Here is a 24,312-nt window from a genome sequence, read left to right on the forward strand (position 1 = left end):
CATTGGTGGCCCTATGGAAACCAGATCCTCATTTGATTTCTCATTGATGTCGTCATTGCTAAATCTTTGAAGGTAGGGATCAGCTTTTCCACTTCTTCCATGAGCTTCTTGAGCTCATTCACAGAGGCATAGAAGTAATGAGAAAACTGGTTGATATGGTTACCATTTTGCTTACGCCCTCAAAAAATTAAATACAATGTGTTTATTAAAGCAAAAGTTGACTGATGACTTACATATAATAAAAGCCATACACATTTATCACAAAAAGCTCAAATTGCAAAGAAAATTAGAAAGTGGAAAAAAGTAATGTGTGGTCCCACCACCCAAAGAGGTAATGAGATAGTCTTTTTACTTAATTGTTTTCATTTTTTTCATAGTTGTAATAATAATGTACTGACCCCTGGGTCCTGCCCCAAATATTCAGATTTATTTGGTATGGAGGCATGTTCTAGACTCAGTTTTTTTCAAAAGCTCCTTAGTTGATTGCAACATGCCATTGGCTTGCTCTGGGCGCCTGCCAATGACTTGTTCTCCATGCTTTTTCTGTATTCTTGGTTAATTAGGCCATGCGGAATGGATCGTAGAACCCACTGAGAATCAACTGTAATCATAAGTGTGTGTCAACATGAGAGGGAACCAGTCTTCTAATTACCAGTTCATACTGGATGCACATCTACAGCTGGCCACTCATGATGAAGGATAATGATGGATAGGGATAAGTCAGTTTCCTCATCACCATGAGGACAGCCTGACTGCTTCCCCAATCCCCAACTCCCTCAAGGCTGGCATCAGAGACTAGTTAGCTTTCCATGTCGGAGGATTTACTGCAAGTGATATCACTGTGGCAGTCTGACTCTCTAGGGGTCACAAGTCATAGTTATAAGGGATTTTTAAAATCCAGTGACAACTTTTAGGTTGCACTGAACTGTGAGAAAGGAATTGGAAGAGTCTTGGGGCTTATTTTGTGAGAAGTCTCAAGGAACCTTTTATGGTTGGTTGCACCCACAAACAACTTCATAATCAAAATGACTTGCTCCATCATAGTTTCAGAAACCTTGGAGGGGAGGACAGAAATGATCAGGACCCTTCTCAATGCTTTTTCTTCTCAGGAGGCTACGTATCAGAAACAGATGTGTTAGCCCTCAGATCGATGGTGGGAAAACGTGTCAGGAGACTCAGAATGGAGACACACGTGCTCACATCGCATACTGGTTTTGCAGATAGCTTGTATTATAATTTGTTATAAAATTATGGTAGTTAGCCCAGCTGCTAGATCTTGTTATTTATTAATAAAGCACACATATTACATAGTATTGTAGTATTTTGTCAATGGTATTTCAATGTTACTGATATAATCATAGGTTTTTATAATGTATTTACAAACATAAACAGGCTTTTGTTTCATATTATTTTGATAAGTGATGCATGTCATTTTCATTTTTAATTTAGAGGTGATTTTGGAATTGGGAGGAGAAAACTAGCAGAGATAACTAGGAAAATTTACACTGTTATAGCTTCTATTTTTTAAATTCTATACTTTATTTCCTGTGTTTCCAGGATACTTTTTCATCTGATATTATGGCTTACATATGCTCATTTGTTGCCACATTTTAATTACCTTTCCCAGTGAATAATTATTTGCTTCCAGATAGTGGGCTGGTACAATTCCCGCTGGTTCTATTTTGGAACCAATGATAAGGTACATTAGCGAGGCTCAGAGTTGCTCCCACGAGACTGTTTTCCTTTTCCCATTGATGTGGCCTCTTCTTTTCACAGTATTAGAAATTGTAACTCAGGCACAACGCTTATTAGCTTATTCTCTTTCCCCTGGGTCACAGATGGACATGTGGTTTTTAAAATATCTCATATTAAAAGTTCCAAAATCAAGAGTAGGGTGATGTACCACCACCGCCAGGTTGATATTCTAGGAATGAATGTCAAGAATAGAGATAGAAATTATGTATTACAGGCAGCCTTATCATAAACATTCTCAGGGCTGTTTTTCTTGCGTAACATGCTGCAACCCTGCTCCTGTATGATTTTCTCAGAAGTACACAAACGAGAATGGCGTCTTAGAGCTTTGTTCTACAAGATATAAGAGAAAACAAAATTTATATTAGCATTAGTGAAAGTTAATATTAAAAAAAAAGTGCCATATGTTTCTTTTTGTGCATTTTAATACCTCCCCATCTAATGGAGAAAACTGTATTTCCACCACATGTAACATCAAATGCACCACCATACACATTCATCATGATGTATTCTGTCATTTGTGAGTTCTGTGTAATTCCCTTGCAATTGTCCTGGTATGATACAAGGTCAGCTCATTTCCTATTCAACATATTTGATGAACTATCTAGAGACAAAACAGAGTGTGCAGGAGCAGATTAGTATGTCATGCTATGTAGCTAAATAGTTCTTTTTTTATTATTATCATACTTTAAGTTCTGGGACACATGTGCAGAACATGCAGGCTAGTTACACAGGTATACATGTGCCATGTATACCTGTTTATGTGATGGATTACATTTATTTACTTGCATATGTTAAACTAGCCTTGCATCCCAGGATGAAACCAACTTGATCATGGTGGATAAGCTTTTTGATGTGCTGTTGGATTCGGTTTGCCAGTATTTTACGGGGATTTTTGCATTGATGTTCATCAGGGACATTGGTCTGAAATTTTCTTTTTTTGTTGTGTCTCTGCCAGGTTTTGGCATTAGGATGATGCTGGCCTCATAAAATGAGTTAGGGAGGAGTCCCTCTTTTTCTATTGTTTGGAATAATTTCAGAAGGAATGCTACCAGCTCCTCTTTGTACCTCTGGTAGAATTCAGCTGTGAATCCATCTGGTCCTGGACTTTTTTTGGTTGGTAGGCTATTAATTACTGCCTCAATTTCAGAATTTGTTATTGGTCTATTCAGGCATTCGACTTCTTCCTGGTTTAGTCTTGGGAGGATGTATGTGTCCAGGAATTTCTCCATTTCTTCTAGATTTTCTAGTTTATTTGCATAGAGGTGTTTATAGTATTCTCTGATGGTAGTTTGTATTTTTGTGGGATCAGTGGTGATCTCCCCTTTATCATTTTTTATTGTGTCTATTTGATTCTTCTCTCTTTTCTTGTTTATTACTGTGGCTAGTGGTATATCTATTTTGTTAATCTTTTCAAAAACCCTCCTCCTGGATTCATTGATTTTTTGAAGGATTTTTCATGTCTCTATCTCCTTCGGTACTGCTCTGATCTTAGTTATTTCTTGTCTTCTGGTAGCTTTTGAATTTGTTTGTTCTTGCTTCTCTAGTTCTTTTAATTGTGATGTTAGGGTGTCAATTTTAGATCTTTCCCACTTTCTACTGTGGGAATTTAGTGTTATAAATTTCCCTCTAAACACTGCTTTAGTTGTGTTCCCTAGATTCTGGTATGCTATGTCTTTGTTCTCATTGGTTTCAAAGAACTTATTTATTTCTGCTTTAATTTTGTTATTTACCCAGTAGTCATTCAAGAGAAGACTGTTCACTTCCCATGTAGTTGTGTGTTTTTGAGTGAGTTTTTTAATCCTAAGTTCTAATTTGATTACACTGTGGTCTGAGAGACTGTTTGTTGTGATTTCCATTATTTTGCATGTGCTGAGGAGTGTTTTATTTCCAATTATGTGGTCAATTTTAGAATAAATGTGATGTAGTGCTGAGAAGAATGTATATTCTGTTGATTTGGGGTGGAGGGTTCTGTAGATGTCTATTAGGTCTGCTTGGTCCAGAGCTGAGTTAAAAAACCAGAATATCCTTATTAATTTTCAGTCTAATTGATCTGTCTAATACTGACAGTGGAGTGCTAAAGTCTCTCACTATTATTGTGGGGAGTCTAAGTCTCTTTGTAGGTCTCTAAGAACTTGCTTTATGAATCTGGGTGCTCCTGTATTGGGTGCATATATATTTAGGATAGCTAGCTTTTCTTGTTGAGTGATCCCTTTACCATTATGTAATGGCCTTCTTTGTCTCTTTTGATCTTTGTTGGTTTAAAGTGTGTTTTATCAGTGACTAGGATTGCAACCCCTGCTTTTTTTTGCTCTCCATTTGCTTGGTAGATCTTCCTGCATCCCTTTATTTTGAGCCTATATGTGTTTCTACATGTGAGATGAGTCTCCTGAATACAGCACACTGATGGGTCTTGACTCTTTATCCAGTTTGCCAGTCTGTGTCTTTTAATTGGGGCATTTAGCCCATTAACATTTAAGGTTAATATTGTTATGTGTGATCTTTCATCCTGTCATTATGATGTTAGCTGGTTATTTTGCCCATTAATTGATGCAGTTTCTTCACCACATCGATGGTTTTTACAATTTGGCATGTTTTTGCAGTGGCTGGTACCGTTTTTCCTTTCTGTATTTAAGTGCTTCCTTCAGGAGCTCTTGTAAGGCAGGCCTGGTGGTAACAAAATCCCTCAGCATTTGCTTGTCTGTAAGGGGTTTTATTTCTCCTTCACTTGTGAAGCTTAGTTTGGCTGGATATGAAATTCTGGGTTGAAAATTATTTTCTTTAAGAAAGTTGAATATTGGCCCCCACTCTCTTCTGGCTTGTAGGGTTTCTGCCAAGAGATCTGCTGTTAGTCTGATGGGCTTCCATTTGTGGGTAACCCAACCTTTTTCTCTGGATGCCCTTAACATTGTTTCCTTCATTTCAACCTTGGTGAATCTGATGATTGTGTGTCTTGAGGTTGCTGTTCTCGAGGAGTATCTTAGTGGTGTTCTCTTTATTTCCTGAATTTGAATATTGGCCTGTCTTGCTAGGTTGGGGAAGTATCCTGGATAATATCCTGAAGTGTGTTTTCAAACTTGATTCCAATCTCCCCATCATTTTCAGGTATACCAATCAAACGCAGGTTTGATCTTTTCACATAATACCTTATTCTTGGAGGCTTTGTTCCTTTCCTTGCAATCTTTTTTCTCTAATCTTTCTTCACACTTTATTTCATTAAGTTGATCTTTAATCTCCAATATCCTTTCTTCTGTTTGATCAATTTGGCTATTGATACTTGTGTATGTTTCACGAAGTTCTCCTGCTGTGTTTTTCAGCTCTATCAGGTCATTTATGTTCTTCTCTCAACTGGTTATTCTATTTAGCAGTTCCTGTAACCTTTTATCAAGGTTCTTAGCTTCCTTGCATTGGGTTAGAACACTCTCCTTTAGCATGGAGAAGTTTGTTATTACCCACCTTCTGAAGCCTACTTCTGTCAATTCGTCAGACTCATTCTCTATCCAGTTTTGTTCCTTCGCTGGCGAGGAGTTGTGCTCCTTTGGAGGAGAAGAGGCTTCTGGTTTTTGGATTTCTCAGCATTTTTGTGCTGTTTTTTTCTCATATTCATGGATTTATCTACCTTTGAAATTTGCTGTTGGTGACCTTTGGATGGGGCTTTTGTGTGGGCATCCTTTTTGTTGATGTTATTGCTTTCTGTTTGTTAGTTTTCTTTCTAACAGTTAGGCCCTTCTTCTGCAGGTCTGCTCGAGTTTGCTGGAGGTCCACTCCAGACCATGTTTACCTAGGTATCACCAGCAGAGGCTGCAGAAGAGCAAAGATTGCTGCCTGCTCCTTCCTCTGGAAGCTTCGTCCCAGAGGGGCACCTGGCAGATGCCAGCCAGAGCTCTCCTGTATGAAGTGTCTATCAACCCCTGCTGGGAGGTGTCTCCTAGTCAGGAGGCACAGGGGTCTGGGACCCACTTGAGGAGGCAGTCTGTCCCTTAGCAGAGCTCAAGTGTTGTGCTGGGAGATCTGCTGTTCTCTGCAGAGCAGAGATGTGTAAGTCTGCTGAAGTTGCACCCACAGCCCCCTTCCCCCAGGTGCTCTGTCCCGCGGAAATGGAAGTTTTATCCATAAGCCCCTGACTGGGGCTGCTGCCTTTCTTTCAGAGATGCCCTGCTCAGAGAGGAGGAATCTAGAGATGCAGTCTGGCTACTGCAGCTTTGCCGTGCTGCAGTGGGCTCTGCCCAGTTCGAACTTCCTGTGGGCTCAGTATACACTGTGAGGGGAAAACAGCCTACTCAAGCCTCCGTACTGATGAATGCCCCTCCCCCCACCAAGCTCAAACATCTCAGGTCAACCTCAGACTGCTGTGCTAGGCAGCGAGAATTTCAAGCCAGTGGATCTTAGCTTGCTGGGCTCTGTGGGGGTGGTATCCACTGAGCAAGACCACTTGGCTCACTGGCTTCAGCCCCCTTTCCAAGGGAATGAATGGTTCTGTCTTTCCGGCATTCCAGATGCCACTGGGGTATGAAAAAAAACTCCTGCAGCTAGCTCGGCATCTGCCCAAATGGCCGCCCAGCTTTGTGCTTGAAATCCAGGGCCCTGGTGGTGTAGGCACCCAAGGGAACCTCCTGGTCTGCAGATTGCGAAGACCATGGGAAAAGCACGATATCTGGGCTGGATAGCATTGTCCCTTATGGCACAGTCCCTCACAGCTTCCCTAGGCTAGGGGAGGGAGTTCCCAACCCCTTGCTCTTCCCAGGTGAGGTGACACCCAACCCTGCTTCTGCTCACCCACCATGGGCTGTACCCACTATCTCACCAGTCCCAATGAGATTAACTGGATACCTCAGTTGGAAATGCAGAAATATCCACCTTCTGTGTTGGTCTTGCTAGGAGCTGCAGACTGGAGCTGTTCCTATTTGACTATCTTGCCAGCCCTCCCCTGATAAATAGTTCTTTACCTCACTATTCCCTTCATCTTTTCTTGTGTCTAGGATCTACAAGGAGGCTACAAACATATCCCCTCTACTCTTGGCATTAACCACGAAAAAGGATTGAGGATGACTACATGGCCAAGGTATGGAATTTCTTCTAGGGAATGCTACTCTGCTTATTTTGGGGGAGGTTATAGTTCTCCCATAATCTATTTTACACCCTCTCCTTTGTAGATACAATAGGGTATTTATTTTCACTGTAATAATGCATTCAGTTTACACAGGCTTAAATTTAAATAACCCAACTTTAATGGAGAATGATCATGGTGAGGGAATGTTTTCCATAATATATCTTTTGTTTTAGACAAAAATAGCAAAAAAAAGTCACTTCATTTCCAAACATTTATTGAAATAACTCTTTCACAGGGTTCTATTTAACAAACCAATTCCTTTTGGACTTTGACAAGTGATAATGTTGTGAATAAACAATTGCATATGTCAGTGCATATCTCTGCAAAAGGCAATATGCTACGAGCTGCAGAGTATTCAAGGACATTTGTTGCCTTGATGACCTTCGAATCTTGTAATGGAGAAGAGATAATACATAAACAAAACACAAAGCAGAGGGAGATAAATGACATAAGGGAGATACATGTAAAGAACTTTGGGAGTTTCAGGGAAGATGAACCTCAAATTCCAAGCCTCACTCACAGAAGCCTAGTTAGAAAGTTTGCAATGCGGCCCAAAATCTGTAATGCATTTCAGAGCATCTGAGGCAGTTGGTCCTGAGACCACACTTTGGGAAACACTGATCTAGTGGTCTTTTAACAAAGATAGCTTTTATGGGGCAGAGAGTAGTATCTTTTTATGACTCAGTCTCAGAACACTATCTTGAAGTAATTTTTAATATTACCAGAATACGGCACTTATATACCATGACAGAAACAGCTCTTGCCATACCTTAAAAATTACTTGTAGGTCCAAAATCTCTCATCTGAAAACTTTTTGTCTAGATATGTGTCAGAATTCCAAATTTTTCTTAAAAAGGTCCTAAACAATTAATCTTTAATAAAAATGTTAAATTACATCTTCTATTGGCATCAAAACTCTTCAGGATCTATAACCTCTCTCTAATCTTCCCAATACAACCCTACCCACAGCACTGCTTCCAAGACCATCTATGTTTTTCTGAAATGATGTACAAATTTAAGTTTAGTTATCAAATTTGCTTTATATTGTACTTCTATTTATATTGACATTAAGCACTCCAGGCCTGGGCAACAAAGCAAGACTCCGTCTCGAAAGAAAGAAGGTTGGGCATGATGGCTCATGCCTGTAATCTCAGCAGTTTAGGAGGCCAAGGCAGGCAGAGTACCTGAGGTCAAGAGTTCCAAACCAGCCTGGCCAACATGGAGTGAAACCCTATCTCTACTAAAAATACAAAATTAGCCAGGCATGGTGGTGCACGCCTGTAATCCCAGCTACTTGGGAGGCTGAGGCAGTAGAATCGCTTGAACTTGGGGGGCAGAAGTTGCAGTGAGCGGAGATGACGCCACTGTACTCCAGGCTGGGCGACAAGAGTGAAATTCCATCTCAAAAAAAAAAAAAAAGAAGCCCCGATTTTTCAGATGTAGTGATATATTTTCACTCACTACTGCTTCTTTTCTTCTATATGTTACCCCTCTTTATTCTTCCTGGAGCACATTCTTCCTTACTTTTTTATAAAATAATTATGGATGATAAATTTTATGGAAAACATTTCTTCAGCAATCATCCTTAAATACTGCTTTAGGTTAAAGAAGAACTATGGACCAGAATTCCCACAGAAATTTGAAGACATATTCCTTCTCCCTCTTGTGTACTGTACTTTAAATGAGTTACAGGTCAATTTGATTCTTTCTCCTTTGTACTTTTTTATTCTCTCTGAGTAATATAGGATATTCATTTTATACTTAAAATTTTACTAGGCATTTGTAGGTATTTTTGCTATTTTCTAAGGTATTTTTAATTATTTTTCTTGCTCACCATTTAGTAGACAAACGCTTCTATTCTGAATATTCAAGGTTTTTTCCAAGGCAAGAAGAATTTTCTATTCTTTGATTCTTTCTTTCATTCTACTCCTAAAACTGAGACACTAGAGCACCAGGGATCTATCCTCTGAGTCTATCTTTTCTCTAACATCTTTCATTTTTTCTCTTTTACACATTCTGCACAAATAAGGTAGATTGACATTCCACTTTACTAATTCTGTCTTCAGCAGTGTCCCTCAGCCCTTCATCGAGTATAATTTTGTGTTTCAGCAATTATGTCTTTAATTTACAAAATTCCCGAGTGCTTATATTTCACAATAGCCTTCTTTTCCTTGATAACGTATCTTGCCAAGTTCATCTAAAGTTACATCTATATTCTTCATCTATTCTCTGTATTGACTCTACTTTCATGAGGATTAGTTCTATTTGTTGAGTTTGGAGCCTCTTTCATGCAATCAATTTTCCCATGAGTAACTCTTTCTCTTAACTCCAACTGTTTCTGAGTTTGGGAATATTCCAAGGCTCTTGTTGTAGTATTCACTTTTTTCTCATAGGAAGTTGAGAGTTTCTCCCCTGGGTTTTGTCATCAATCTATTTCCTCTTGGATCTTCCAGAAATCCCTGATGGCTTTTGAAGTATGGTGCATATCTTCAGGCCTGCACAATACACAAGTGTAGGTTTATGGTTGTATATGATTCTTGTTTCTATTTATATTGACATCAAGCACTCCAGGCCTGGGCAAGAAAGCAATAATAAAAAATTATTTTGTTTTCTCTTTGGTTATTGCTTCTTGCATATATTTGGTCTGAAATCCCACAAGGAGGAGAAGTGAGCATCCAGGAAGGACCCTTTGATTCTTGGCAGTAATGTCATCATTACAGCATACAAAATCCCTCCTTCCCAAAGCCCATGCATATGGACTACCAGTGAGGCTCATGTGGATATCTACATAAGAACTAGTATTGGGGGCAAAGTATCACATAGGGAAGAATGAGGTCCTTGGTGTACCTGTGACAACTGATATTGTAACTCAAATTAATATTAGTTTTTAGGAAAAGAGACATTTTGGAGTCAGAAAGTGCTCATCTCAAAACAGAGCTTCCATATATAAGTGTTTTAGGTCTGGCAAGTGGAGTAATTTTTAAAGAATTTTTCACCAGAGCTTTTTTCCCCTTTATTTTATTTCTCAGGCAGGACGGTGGGCCAGTATTTTAATCTGTAAAAGCCATTTCATTCCTAAGGACTAGAGAACACTAATGTGTGAAGTATTTGGAATTTAAATTCTCAGTGCACTAGAATGGTAGTTTCAAATCTAGTTTCTCTTTATGCTGTTTTGAAGAGAAGGCAAGGAAAAGAAAATCACTGTGGAATTCAGCTTTGGATTCATGTGGCTTGTCCTTAGGTCCTGGAATTTACCACCTGGCCCCTCCCCATCAGGGTCTCCACCAGCATATGATCTCGTGCTGGTTCTCACTTGTTCATTTCATAAGCGCAAATCTTAGATGTGAGCCCAGTCTGTGGGGTCAACTGTGGTGGGTTGGAGCTGGGGGTTGGCATGAAGGTGATCTTGTTTTAAATAATGAATGTGTAAAGAGAATTGGAAACTCGTATATTAGTCAGGCTGATGTAGAGGAAAAACTCAGTGTCATTCTTAAAAGTTCAAGAGCTGAAGAGGAAATTTAAAAGCCTGTGCCCAAACACTGTGCCTCCAGGATGCAGGTTTGCTTCAAACCCCAAAATGGAATGTGATTGTCTCATGAAACAGGTGTTGGTCATACAGTCATGACAGGCAGAATCTGAAACATGTCTTCTATTTTTTCTCTCTTGTTTTATTTGTCTATCCACCTTTCCTGAGAAAACATTGAGTGCCTGCTGTGTTCTTTGACTGCCAACAGCAAAGTGGTCTGGATTACACCATGTGCTGAGATCTAGAGAAATAACTTTGCTTGGAAGCAAACTGCTGTCACAACTCCTCATTCGCTTTATTTTGTGGGCATAGGCTAACCCACTGATGTTCTTGCAAGTTCTGCTGACCGTTTTGAGTGTCAGAAAACCAGAGTGGTGAAACAAATGGGTTTGGATTAGCCCTGTTTTAGAGGTGTTTGAGGGAGCTCCATCCATCCCAGTGGAAGATTTTCCAGGTCACAGCTTCTGAAAAAGGAATTGAAACTCCATCTGAGTTTAGCAACTCCAGCTGAAAGCGAACAAAACAAGAAGTGAAGATGGTGAGAATAACAGACCATAATTTCTTTCAGATTTTAATTTCAACCAAAGGAGATAGATTCTGTTTCTCAGCTATAATTTCTCTCTAGTGAATTAAATGGGAGAAAGTTCATATTGTTTCAAGTTTGGGGCATTCTTTATTGCATTACTTTGGCTTGTGGAATAAACTCCAATGAGCTAGTCTGAATATCATGACTGTGCATAGGAAATAGAAAATGGAATAGGAGTGAATTTTTTCCTTTAAGTAATCTGCAACCTTTAAGTTAACTTAATATACCATTGTGATTCACTTCGGGGACTTTTGGGGGCAATAGTTAAACAGATTCTAGGAGGGTTCTAAGGGACAAGAGATGACATAATATAATATCATCTAGTGGGTAGAAGCCAGGTATAATATTGGGGCAATTTCTCCAAGTCTGGTGGAACCAAGCTACTTTACAATACTGTTGGGTTCTGACCAATTGATACTGTTTGCCTGGGACTTTCTTTTTCTTTCTTTCTTTTTTTTGGGGGGGTGGGAGACAAAATCTCACTTTGTCACCAGGCTGCAGTGCAGTGGCACGGTCTTGGCTCACTGCAACCTCCACCTCCTGGGTTCAAGAGATTCTCCTGCCACAGCCTCCCAAGTAGCTGGGATTATAGGCACACGCCACCACGCCTGGCTAATTTTTGTATTTTTTTGGTAGACATAGGGTTTCACCATGTTGGCCAGGCTGGTCTTGAACTCCTAACCTTGTGATCCACCCACCTCGGCCTCCCAAAGTGCCGGGATTACAGGTGTGAGCCACCATGCCCGGCTGCCTGGGACTTTCTTAATTTTAGTGTCCCAGAAACCCTCACCCTATCGCTGTATGAGTGGAGGATAGCTCACCGTCCATGGACCTTAATCCCTGTTTGCCATCCCTGGGGGATGAGAGACAATCAAAAACAAAGATGAAAGTAGAGGGGACACTTTACTATCTCTGCCCACCTGTTCCCTCAGAAGGATAAAGGGAGGAGTTTTTTAGTGGTCTTCTTCTTCAAATTATTTATTTATTTATTTATTTTAGAGAGAGAGACAGAGAGACAGAGTCTTGCTCTGTCACCCAGGCTGGAGTGCAGTGACACCGTAAGAGCTCACTGCAGGCTCAACCTCCCAGGCTCAAGGGATCCTCCCACCTCAGCCTACTGGGTAGCTAGGACTACAAGCATGAGCCACCATGCCTAACCAAGAACAGAGATTTTAGTCAACATGGTAAGACCCCCTGGGCTTTCATCAAGTAATGTGTTTTTTTGTTTTGTTTTACTTTGTTTTTGAGATGGAGTCTTGCTCTGTCACCCAGGTTGGAGGCTGGAGTGCAGTGCTACGATCTTGGCTCACCGCAACCTCAGCCTCCCCGGTTCAAACAATTCTCCCGATTCTGCTGCCTCAGCCTCCCAGGTAGCTGTGATTATAGGTGTGTGCCATCATGCTCAGCTAATTTTTGTATTTTTAGTAGAGTCGGGGTTTCACCATGTTGGCCAGGATGGTCTCAAACTCCTGACCTCAAGTGATCTACCCGCCACGGCCCTCCCAAAGTGCTGAAATTACAGATATGAGCCACTGTGCCCGGCCATCATCAAGTGTTTTTTTTTTTTGTTTTTCTTTCTAGACGAAGTCTCGTTCTGTCCTCCAGGCTAGAGTACAATGGCATGATCTTGGCTCACTGCAAGCTCCACCTCCCGGGTTCATGCCATTCTACTGCCTCAGCCTCCCAGGTAGCTGGGACTACAGGCACCCACCACCGCGCCCAGCTAATTTTTGTATTTTTTTTTTTTAGTAGAGACAGGGTTTCACTGTGTTAGCCAGGATGGTCTCGATCTCCTGACCTTGTGATCCACCGGCCTAGGCCTCCCAAAGTGCTGGGGTTACAGCTGTGAGCCACCACTCCCGGCCCATCATCAAGTGCTTTTTTACTTGTGGGTGGAAGTACTGCATTCTAAAAGTCTGCACCCACAAAGGAACTATTCTCTTGCTTTCCTGCCTCAGAACAAAATTGAATCTACTTCCCAGAGACCCGCCAACCATTCTGTTCCCCTCTAGTTTCCAGGGGGATTTTGGCCCCCAGGGGACATTTGTCAATGTCTAGAGATATTTTAGGTTATCACAACTGGGAGAGTTGGGTGTGCTACTGTCATTTAGTGGGTAGAAGCCAGGTATGCTCTGAAAATCCTACACAGAACAGGTCAGTACCTCCTCACCTCCGCCAACAAAGAATTATCTGCTCCAAAATGCCGTTAGTGCCGATTGTGAAACACTGCTCTTCACTTTTTTCTATGCCATGAGATTATGTATGTAAGTGAACCGGGGTATGGGCCATACTTTCTTTGCAAATACACTTGAGTGTGTTGCTTACATGTGGGGAAGCAGGAAGTCTTACTTAGGTTTCCAGGTCTTAACCATGTTTTTGAACATAGGTTTTGGGAGAGCCTTGCATTGTCTATCGTGTCTAATGATTTAAGAAGGAATAATAGGTTTCCCTTTTGCTGGTTATTCTTCATATTTGGTTCCCTCTCGATATGATATCCCAAATCTCGTATTGAATTGTAGCTCCCATCATTCCCACATGTTGTGGGAGGGAGTCGGCGGGAGATAATTGAATCATGCGGGTGGTTTCCCCCATACTGTTCTCGTGGTAGTAAGTCTCACGAGATCTGATGGTTTTATAACAGGAAACCCCTTTTGCTTGGTTCTTATTCTCTCTTGCCTTCCGCCATGTAAGATATACCTTTTGCCTTCTGCCATGATTGGGAGGCCTCCCCAGCCACATATAGCTGTGAGTCCATTAAACCTCTTTTTGTTTATAAATTACTTAGTCTCCAGTATGCCTTTATCAGTAGTGTGAAAACAGATTAATACACCTCCATTGGGAATTCTGTAGGGAAGAGTGATGAATATCAAGCTATGACATGGGTATTCCTTGTTCCTGGGCTATAGGACCATCAAAATATCATGAACACTTTGCCTCCATCCATAGCTCCTCCTCTATCCATGTAGCATCAACCTTTCTCTCTATGCACAGTCTTTCCTACGAATGGGAAAGCATGCTCATATTTCCTCCTACTGTTTAACAAATAAAAAAATTTTAAAAGCACGATAAAAAGCCCCTTTTCTTGATCTCACATCCTTGTTCTCTTCTTCATTTAATAGTGACGTTTTTAAAAATTAGTTAAGAAATGGCAAATTTAACACAACCAATAAGTGTTCCATTAATATGTGGTGGTGGATGAGGTGAACCCGTGCTCAGACACAGACCAGATATGTGGCCACAAGCAAAGCATAGGTTATTGCTTTCGTGCAGCCTACCCTTAGTAAATACTGCTAAGGATGAATTAAAAAATTAATCAGTTGAATCACCTTTCAAAGCTCTTGCTAAAATCTGGACGTGGAAACATTAAGAAAGTAAGGAAAATTCAAAAGTTCAGGATCTTCTGGGTTGGGAACAGATACTTCCAACTCTGGAAGCCAGATTCTCATCTTCCCTGACTCCCTTACAACTAGGACACAAGCATGTGACCTACAACTCAGCAATCAGGCCCTCGGAGTCAGACTTTGACCCAGTAACCAGCAACACAAAGAGGAGTCAGGGAATCAACGACTGTGCATAGTCAATTATCAGGATTGATCCTGTGAGAGCCCCCTCCACCTTCCAGAGGCAGTAGTGATGTTTTCTTTAGCCAGATCAAAGGTCCAGAAGCAGTGATGAGACTACTACTGGCTAAGTTTCTTATCTGGTAGTGGAGGCAAGTGTGGACTTTGTGGGATCACTTTTGTGGACTTTGGATGTTTCTTGCTACATAGCCTCTAGACCTGCTTCTTCAGCTTTCCTGGATATGAAGAAAGCTTCTAAATATCATTTAATACATTAGTTTCTGATTCAATTGTCCAATATTTGTTTCTATTGTTTGCCACTAAGAACTCTAATTGGTACCCAGCTGAAGCTCCTTGGCCAAGTGGCAACCAAATGTGGTATAAATAAGACACTGTCAGGCCCTGTTGCAAAAAGGGCAGTCAAGCTAATTGTTGGACAGCAACACCATTTTTGATTAATTACATTTTGTCCCTGATTTTTCCTTCTCTGTTCGCTTCTTCCCCACTTGTGGTAGCTGTATCTGTTAAAATAAGAGTGGTATCAAAATTCTTTTTTGGATCTTAGGGTGAAATTTCTTCTCATCCCTTAAGCTATACTTAAGCCTTGGGCACATTGTAATAGATGAATAAAAAGAAAAGAAAAGAAAGGCAAAAGTAATAGGAAAATAAAGGAGAAATGATAAGAAATATGGATGTAAACTGCTCAGAATTCAATATTCTATGTCAGGTGTCTACAAGCATTTATTGTAAAGGATTAGTAAAGGGTTGCTATAAATATTTTTGGCTGTGTGGGCCATAGGTTTTTGTCACAGTGATTGAACTCTACCATTGAAACATACAAGCAGCCATAGATAACACTTAAACAGATAGGTACTGTTGTAAATAAAACTTTATTTACAAAAGCAAGTGGTAAGCTAGATTTGGCCCACTGGTCATTGTTTGTTGACCCTTGGTCAATGACATGGTAGGTGCTAGGTTTTTTCTGTTTATATTTAGGGTCAATACTCATATATTCATCCATTCATCCATTCTGGAATCACTTCTTGAACTCCTATTTTGTCCCACCGTCCAAGATTTCTATAACTGAAGGAGCTCAGATTCTGGGATGGATCAGGTGGCAGTAGTGCCATGTTGGTGCCCTGTCTATGTTCCCTCAAACTTAACTCTTCAGTGCATGCAGACCCAACTTCCTACTGCTGGCACCTTCATTTCTTTGCCTGGGAAATTTCTCTGGTCATGATTGTATACAGTTGTATGCCTCAAAATATTGCAGTGTACTCCTCTTGAAGCTGGATGGGCTCTTTGACTATTTTGAGCAACAGCATATACAAAAATGAGTCCATGGACTATTTGGCCCCAGACTGGAAAGGGTTAGCAGCCTGTATTTCCCATTTTGGGGAGCATTTGCTCTTAGAATCTAGCCACCATGTTGTAGAAAGCCCAAGCAGTCACATGGGAAGACCCATGTGGAAAGGACTGAGTATCAACTTGCTAGCTTTGACAATAAACCATTTGGGAAGTTATCCTCAAGCCCTCATCAAACCATACTAATTAAAGTTGTGTAGAACAACGGTAAACTATCCCCACTGAGCCCAACCCAAACCTGCAGATTCATGAGCAACATGTACGCATAAAAGGTAGTTGTTTTAAGCCTGTAAATTTTGAAAGGATTTTAATGCAGTAAAACCCAGGCACTCACCCTAGCCTAAAAGTAGTTATTATCAGCTGTTAACAGATGAAGGATAGGAAGTTTAGAGAAAATAAGCACACCTTGTTCCAAGTTCTTCACAACTAGTAAATTACAGATTAGGATTTCAAACTCAGGTTTTTCTGATCCTAAGGCTCAGAGTCTTTACCTGGTTGCCTGTCAAAACCAGAAACTAAACTGAAAAGAAATGAAATAAGATAAAATGAAAGAAAACGAGGTAATATGAGTCAAGTCAAGATGATAGGTGCTTGCCAAGCCAAGGTTGTCCAGTGTCACTTTTTTGGGAAATGTTCCAGAATGTTGCTATCCCCACACTTTAGTCCTGCCTGTGTTAACTGTATGCCCCTGTATTTAAACTGCTGTCCTAACACTTATCACATACTTTATTGTCCATCTCCACACTTGGGTGAAGCTCTTCTAGATATCTTACATCTATCACTATGCCTGGCCTTGTTGCAGATATTCAATAAATATTTTGGGGATGGATGAATGAATTATGGAATAGGTTGTGGATGCACAAAGAACCTTATCAATTAGACTAGAGATACAACTATTAGACATGTGCTGTCTATAACCTGGAGAACAATGCAAATATGTTTAAAGAGTTCATAAGCTCTCCCACTCCATTCGTCCCCACCCACACCTGCCTCCCCAAGGTAATCCATGTTAATAACCTGGTTGCATCTCTCCACACCTTTCTTCACAGTCATACAAATTTATAAAACACATTGTATGGTTTGGGGGGTTGTTTATTGTTATTCAAATGTTAGGTTACTTTCTGTTTCTCTGAAACTTGTAAGTTGGATAAAAAGCACAGGTTCTAGAGTCAAATTAATTGGGCTTAAATTCTGGCTCCTTGTTTACGAGCTCTGGTATCTTTGGCAAATTATTTAACCATCTTTGTACTCAGGTTTCTTATCTATAAAGTAAAATGGGGGAAATAATGGTTCTCATCTTATAAAACTGTAAAATGCACAGCACTGCCATCAATAGGTAAGGATCTAACTCTTTTAAAATAACTGCATAATATTCCACAAAGTAGAAGTACCAACATTCATTTGACCATTCCTAATGATGGCCATTGGTTATTTCCAGTCTTGTTACTGTTATAAACTTTGCTTCAATAAACATTATTGGACTTAAATCTTAGTGCTTTTATTTCCATAGAATATATTACTCAAAGTGGGATTGCTGTGTCAATTTAATTGAATAGATTTGTACTTGGCACAGGGAGAGGTATATCTCAGGGAGAGTGATATGGTTCGGCTGTGTCCCCCCCAAATCTCAACTTGAATTGTAGCTCCCATAATTCCCACTTGTGGGAGGGACCCAGTGGGAGATAACTGAATCACAGGGGCAGTTTCCCCCATACTGTTCTTGTGGTAGTGAACAAGTCTCACAAGATCTGATGGTTTTATAAGGGGTTTCTGCTTTTACTTGGCTCTCGTTCTCTCTTGTCTGCTGCCATGAAAGATGTGCTTTTGCCTTCCACCATGATTGTGAGACCTCCCCAGCCATGTGGAACTGTGAGTTCATTAAACCTCTTTTTCTTTATAAATAACCCAGTATCTGGTATGTCTTTATCAGCAGCATGAGAACAGACTCTTCGAGGAGTGTTCCAGGAATATGGTCAGACTGGGCAGTCATTGTCCATAGAAATCACATGAATTGCCATGAGTCATATATCCATCTGACTTTTGGTTTAAAGTTCACCTAAGTTCCTTTGGTCTAGGATTCATGAGAATTTTGTCCTTTTTTTGGGGGTAAATTTATTTTAATCACCATGCAGTCGAGAGTGTTGAAGAAATGCTCAAAAACAAAATCACACTGGAGCTACCAGTTTCTCTAGCTTAGTAGAGTGGCTGTATAAAATTTAAAACTCAGAATGAAATCATAAGCCAATCCCCTACAAATTGGGTATACCACATTATTTTAGATCTCTTGTTTTACGTGACTCAGTTTGTAACCGATCTTCCACTTGGGAACCTATTGGTAATTCAAACAACTCTCAATAAAAACGTGTGTTGCCTAATACAAGATCTGTGTCCAGTGATTCTTCAGCACAATAGGCTCTTTTTTTTCTAAATGGGGTTCTTCTCCTTCTGTATTTTTCATTTCCCCTTTCCTTTGTACTTAGATGTCAGATCCTTGGTAGGTTCACAGTACCATCACTGAGACTTAGAAATAGATTATTTTCAAATTGCCATTTCTTTACCGCAAAAGAAGCTTTTCTGATTTCTGGGCATTAAGCACTTCCAAAGGTCCTGAGACAGAATATGCAATATTCCTGGCATGTTCCTGCTTATCGCTGATCTTCCCTCCTAAATATTTTTTAGAAATATTTATTGCTCCCCTTCTGTGGGACAAAATTGATCTGGCTTCTTTCTGCCACTTTCTAATGGAAACGAATACCAATATGCCTCCCAAAATAAATAGGCCTCAGGCACCCAGGAACACAAAAAAAGCACTCAACCATACAAAGGTATTTGAATCTGTACTCAGCAGCAATTTTTTGCCAGTGTACAAACAAAACAAAGAGGCCAAGCACACAGTCCTTCTGGCTGCGTTTTGTCAAACTGAAGCTGAGAACATGGGACTACACATACAAGAAGTATGAGAGAAAATGAGGGATTCTAACACACTGGTTTACTTTACTATTTTCTATGAGAGACTTCACTCATAGACATATTCTTTAGTATTCTCATACTAAATACTCTTTAGTATTCTAACAAACTGGTTTACTGTAGCGTTTTCTGTGAGAGACTTCAAGAACAACGATATAGCTTTGAGAAGCTTGGCAGAGCCCTAAAATGGAGGACTGGTATTATTTGCAGGCACGCACCATCATGCCCCGGTAACTTTTGTATTTTTTGTAGAGACAGGGTTTTACCATGTTGGTCAGGCTGGTCTCAAACTCCTGACCTCAGGTGATCTACCCGCCTCAGCCTCCCAAAGTGCTGGAATTACAAATGTGAGCCACCATGCCTGGCCTGCTTGCTTGCTTTTTTTTTTTTTTTTTTGTCTAAACCTTTTATTTTCTTGACCTCCTTTCTATTCTCACTCTGACTTCAGGCTCTCCCCACATTCTCTTTACTTTTTTTTTTTTTTTTAAACCTGCTTATTCTCACTTCTGGTTTCTGGTCTTCAAGGCAGAAGGGAGGGAAGTTGGGAGGCTGCCCGGGCCTCTTCCCACAGCCTGATGCGTGCCTACTGAGCACAGCTCTTGAAAAGTTCCTTAGATTAGGTCTCTTTCCAGGATGTCTTTGTCTCAGCCCAATTGTCCAAATTATAAATGGACTTAACAGCCCTTTTGAAATACAGACAAATGGGCCACTCAAAACTTCTGTAATTTCTTGTGAAAAGAAAAACTCTTACTTATGCCAATTTGTTTCTTCTTATCTTTTCTAATTTCCCTGCTTTTCCAGGCCACTTTGTACAGATGTAAAGAGGATGCGGCATTCTACAAGCAGGAAGAATAAAATGTCCATAATGAAAGTCCATACTGGCTTTCCAAAAGGGTTGCATACATCCCTTTAAAAGCAAAACAAAACAGAAAGTTAAAATAAAAGGAAGGACAAAGTTATGATAGGTAAAGACAAACAAATGTGTTACAATATTTAGTTAAACATATCAGAATTGAAAAGCAAAGAATTAAATTGAACTAAGAAGGGTTTATTGAGAAAAGGTAGGATCCTCCAAGAAGATAAGAGTTACAAACCGTCATGCCCCAAGTGACATAGAGCCAAAATACATAAAGGAAATACTGTTAGGAATGCTTAGAGAAAATGAAAAAGGTAGGAAAAATGTGTGATTGTGGCAAACTGTAACATATCTATCAGAATTGATCTGCTGGGTGCGGTGGCTCACACCTGTAATCCCAGCACCTTGGGAGGCCGAGGTAGGCAGATCACCTGAGGTCAGGAGTTCGAGACCAGCCTGGCCAACATGGTGAAACCCCATCTCTACTAAAAATACAAAACTTAGCCGGCACGGTGGCGCATGGCTGTAGTCCCAGCTACTCTACTCGGGAGGCCAAGGCAGGAGAATCTCTTGAACCGGGAGGCAGAGGTTGCAATGAGCTGAGATTGTGCGACTACACTCCAGCCTGAGTGGCAGAACGAGATTCAGTCTAAAAAGAAAAAAGAAAAAAAAATTGATGTAGCAAGTACTCAAAATTTAAATAAGACTATAAGACATTGCAAATTAAAGTATCCAATTAGTAAGAACGATTTAATAGCTATATTCTTAACTATGTTCTCAATGAACAGAAAATTACGTTCTTGTTTTTTTGCCTTTCAGCCAGATCCGCCATCTTCCAGTAATTCGCCAAAATGACGAACACAAAGGGAAAGAGGAGAGGCACCCGATATATGTTCTCTAGGCCTTTTAGAAAACATGGAGCTGTTCCTTTGGCCACGTATATGTGAATCTATAAGAAAGGTGATATTGCAGACATCAAGGGAATGGGTACTGTTCAGAAAGGAATGCCCCACAAGTGTTACCATGGCGAAACTGGAAGAGTCTACAACATTCCCCAGCATGCTGCTGGCATTCTTGTAAACAAACAAGAGCAAGATTCTTGCCAAGAGAATTAATGTGCGTATTGAGCACATTAAGCACCCTAAGAGCTGAGATAGCTTCCTGAAACGCGTGAAGGAAAATGATCAGAAAAAGAAAGAAGCCAAAGAGAAAGGTAAGTGGGTTCAACTGAAGCTCCTGCCTGCTCCACTCAGAGAAGCACACTTTGTGAGAACCAAAGGGAAGGAGTTACGAGCTACTGGAACCTATTCCCTATGAATTCATGGCATAGTAGGTGTTTAAAAAAAAGACCTCTGGGCTGTTTTTTGAATAGCCTTGAAAAACATGTAACTCTTGACCAAACATTGCGCTATTTAAAAAACTCAATAAATTCTAGGGAAATCTACTAAGTTACATTCTTTGACAATAATCAAATATAATTTAAAAGTCAATATTAAAAGGTATTTATATGTGTATGTTTAAGTCATACAACTGGAATTTAAAAATAGTTTTCTAAGCAAATTATGGGTTGCAGATTTTAAAAAGCTAAATTACCAGTTAATTGTAAATCAATGATTATCAGAAGCCCATGTACTGTCAATAGGATATAGCCAAAGATACAGAGAGAAACACATTTATTAATAAATAGTAATGATTAAAAAATAAAAGCAAAACAAGACAAAGAAAGGAAGTGATCAATAAAGATATGAGAAGAAATCAATAAAATGAAAAGGAAATTAATAGTTCTTTCTTTTTTCCTTTTAATTGTCATTTTATAGCTCTCCACCGCATCTGCCCCCCACCCTTCCCTTTGATGACGACGTTTGCAGGTTTCAGGGGGACCAGGGAACAAACAAAGCTGGGGCCTGGCAGCCCCACTACTCTGCCAGCCGGGGAGAGCAAGTCACAATTACAAATTATCACAACAATTAGCTCCTGTACTTAGGGGATCTGCAAATTGAGGAGGCCCCAGCTGCTCATTGTACAGGGATCTATTTGGCAGTGACCTTGCTCTGGAGACGGTGATAGTCCCTCAGCCTGAGGGAACTGATGTTGACAAACCCGGTGGCATCAGATGGCTCATAATTACCCTGCACTTTCATGCTCACCAGCTCCTGGTTGTAGATAGACAGTGGGACTCCCGGCTGAGGATGTACACCTGGCCCTTCAGGATGGACACCTGCATTTTTTTTTCCCTTCCACTCGCTCCTGGAACTTGGCGATGCAGTGGCGGACAAATTCACACTTTGGGCTGTGTCAGAAACTGGTATACACCAGCTCAGCAAATTCCAAGCCCAGGCCTTGTTTGATTTTGCGCACTTCCGGGTCCGTGGTGAAGGCCTCGATGTCTAAATGAGCGTGGTAAATGATGGCGCCTGCTGGGGTCTCATAGATACCTCGGGACTTCATTCCAGTGAAGCGGTTCTCCACAGTGTCAGTGCGGCCACGCCCTGCTTGCCCGCGACTTCGTTTAGGTCCATGAAGAGCTCCAAGGAGGTCTGGTGGGTGGTGCCATCCTTGACGTTGGTCACCTTCACAGGGACCCCTTTTATAAATTCAATCTCGAGAATATCAGGGGTGTTGGGGGCTTTGGCTGGGTCATGGGTCTTCGTGTAGAGACCTGGAGGCGCTTGGTTCTTGGGGTTCTTCAGGATTCCAGCCTCACAGCTGATGTGCATGAGGTTCTCGTCCATGCTCCACAGGTTCTTAGGAGTGACCAGGATAGGAGTCCCGTGTTGCTTTTGTGTATTCTTCCACCAGATCATTGCGGTCCTTGAACCGGTTGTTCCTACACCCGCAATAAAGGGAACAATGACCACAATAAAGGGAACAATGACCTTTATCTGGGGGCCCGATGAGTAGCAGGTGAGCTCAAATCGGACCAGATCGGTCCCCTTTCCCGTGGCGCCATGGGACACATACCTGGCCCCCTCCCGCTGGGCAATTTCCATTTGTTTTCAGGCAATGCAGGGCCTGGCCAGAGAGGTGCCCAGTAGGCAGCGGTCCTCATACAATGTGCTGGACTGCATGGCCTGTCAGATGAACTCCTCCACAAACTCCCTGCTGGCATCCTCAATGAACACCTTTGTGGCCCCAAGCTTCAGTTTCCTCCTGGCTTCCTCCAAGTCTTCCTCCTGGCCAATGTTGGCTAGGTAGGCAATGACATCATAGCCTTGTTCCTTCAGCCACATGAGGATGCAGGAGGTGTCCAGGCCGCCACGATAGGCCAGAACATGGAGCCTTTGCTGGACATAGCTATGTCTGGGATTGGAGGCATGAGTTGCTGGCGTCTGGAATCTGTCTCATGGTGCAGTGAACCACTCAGGCTTGGGCAGCCGTGGCAGGCAACAGAGCAGCGGAAATTAATAGTTCTTAAAAGGAAACTAAATGCTTATTCTTTGATGAATATAATAAAATAAAATAGACAAACTTTGTTAAGATTGATCAGGAACAAAAGGAAGAAGGGACCCACACATAAACTCATTAGGAAGGGAAATAGAATATAAATGCAATCAAGAACATTTAAAAATTAAAAAGAATAATATGTTAAACTTTATGAAAATAAATATTAAAATTTAGACGAAACAGATTACTATCTAGAAAACTATTAATCACCAAATAAAACAAAAGAAAGGCCACAAATAAAACTGCAAGATAGGACAGGCACGGTGGCTCATGCCTGTAATCCCAGCACTTTCGGAGACCAAGGCGAGTGAATCACCTGAGGTCAGGAGTTTGAGACCAGCTTGGCCAACATGGTGAAACCACGACTCTACTAAATACAAAAAGTTAGCCAGGCATGGTGGCACATGCCTGTAGTCCCAGCTACTCCAGAGGCTGAGGCAGCAGAATCACTTGAATCTGGGACGGGGAGGTTGTAGTGAGCCGAGGTCGCGCCACTGCACTCCAGCCTAGGCAACAGGAGCGAAACTCTGTCTCAAAAAAAAAAAAAAAACCTTCCAGATAATCAAAACTTCATCTTCTTTCTAATAAAAGGCCCCAGACATAAATGGTTTTATAGCTGATATAAACAAACTTTCAGGAACCAGGTAACCCCTATGTTTGTAAGCTCTCTCAGAACATTATTAAAAATACAAAGTTCCCCCAAATTATCCTGCAAGGCTGGCATAACCTTGCTACCAAAGCTCACAAAGACAATAGAATTAAAGGAAACAAACAGAAATTACAGAATAGTATGACTTATGAATAGAGGCAAGAATTCTTAATAACTTTCTAGCAACTAAAATATAGCAGAATATTTTAAAAAATGCTTCTAATTAAATAAGTAGATTTTCCACTATGAATTTAAGAATGGAAATCTAATAGTATAATTCGTTACGTTTTTGAGCAATAGAAGTGAAATTTATGATTATCTCACTAGATACTAGGTAAACATTTGATAAAATTCAGTGTGATTCTTTTTTGTTTTATAAACTCTAAACAACCTGGAGGAAAAGAAAACTTCAGGCTGCGTTCTCTGAAAGCAAATGCTGAGACTGCGTTCAATGTGCAAGATATTTATTAGGATTCACTTCCTGGGGAAGGGAGAAG

At 40.7% G+C, this 24,312-nt stretch overlaps 1 pseudogene; it reads right to left on the minus strand.

Moving 5' to 3' along the window:
- Positions 1 to 21,752: 21,752 nt before the first annotated feature.
- Positions 21,753 to 23,014, minus strand: LOC103219625 (argininosuccinate synthase-like; annotated as a pseudogene).
- Positions 23,015 to 24,312: the final 1,298 nt, after the last annotated feature.

The sequence above is a fragment of the Chlorocebus sabaeus genome, chromosome 12, assembly GCF_047675955.1.
Source record: "Chlorocebus sabaeus isolate Y175 chromosome 12, mChlSab1.0.hap1, whole genome shotgun sequence".
NCBI classification, from domain to species: domain Eukaryota; kingdom Metazoa; phylum Chordata; class Mammalia; order Primates; family Cercopithecidae; genus Chlorocebus; species Chlorocebus sabaeus.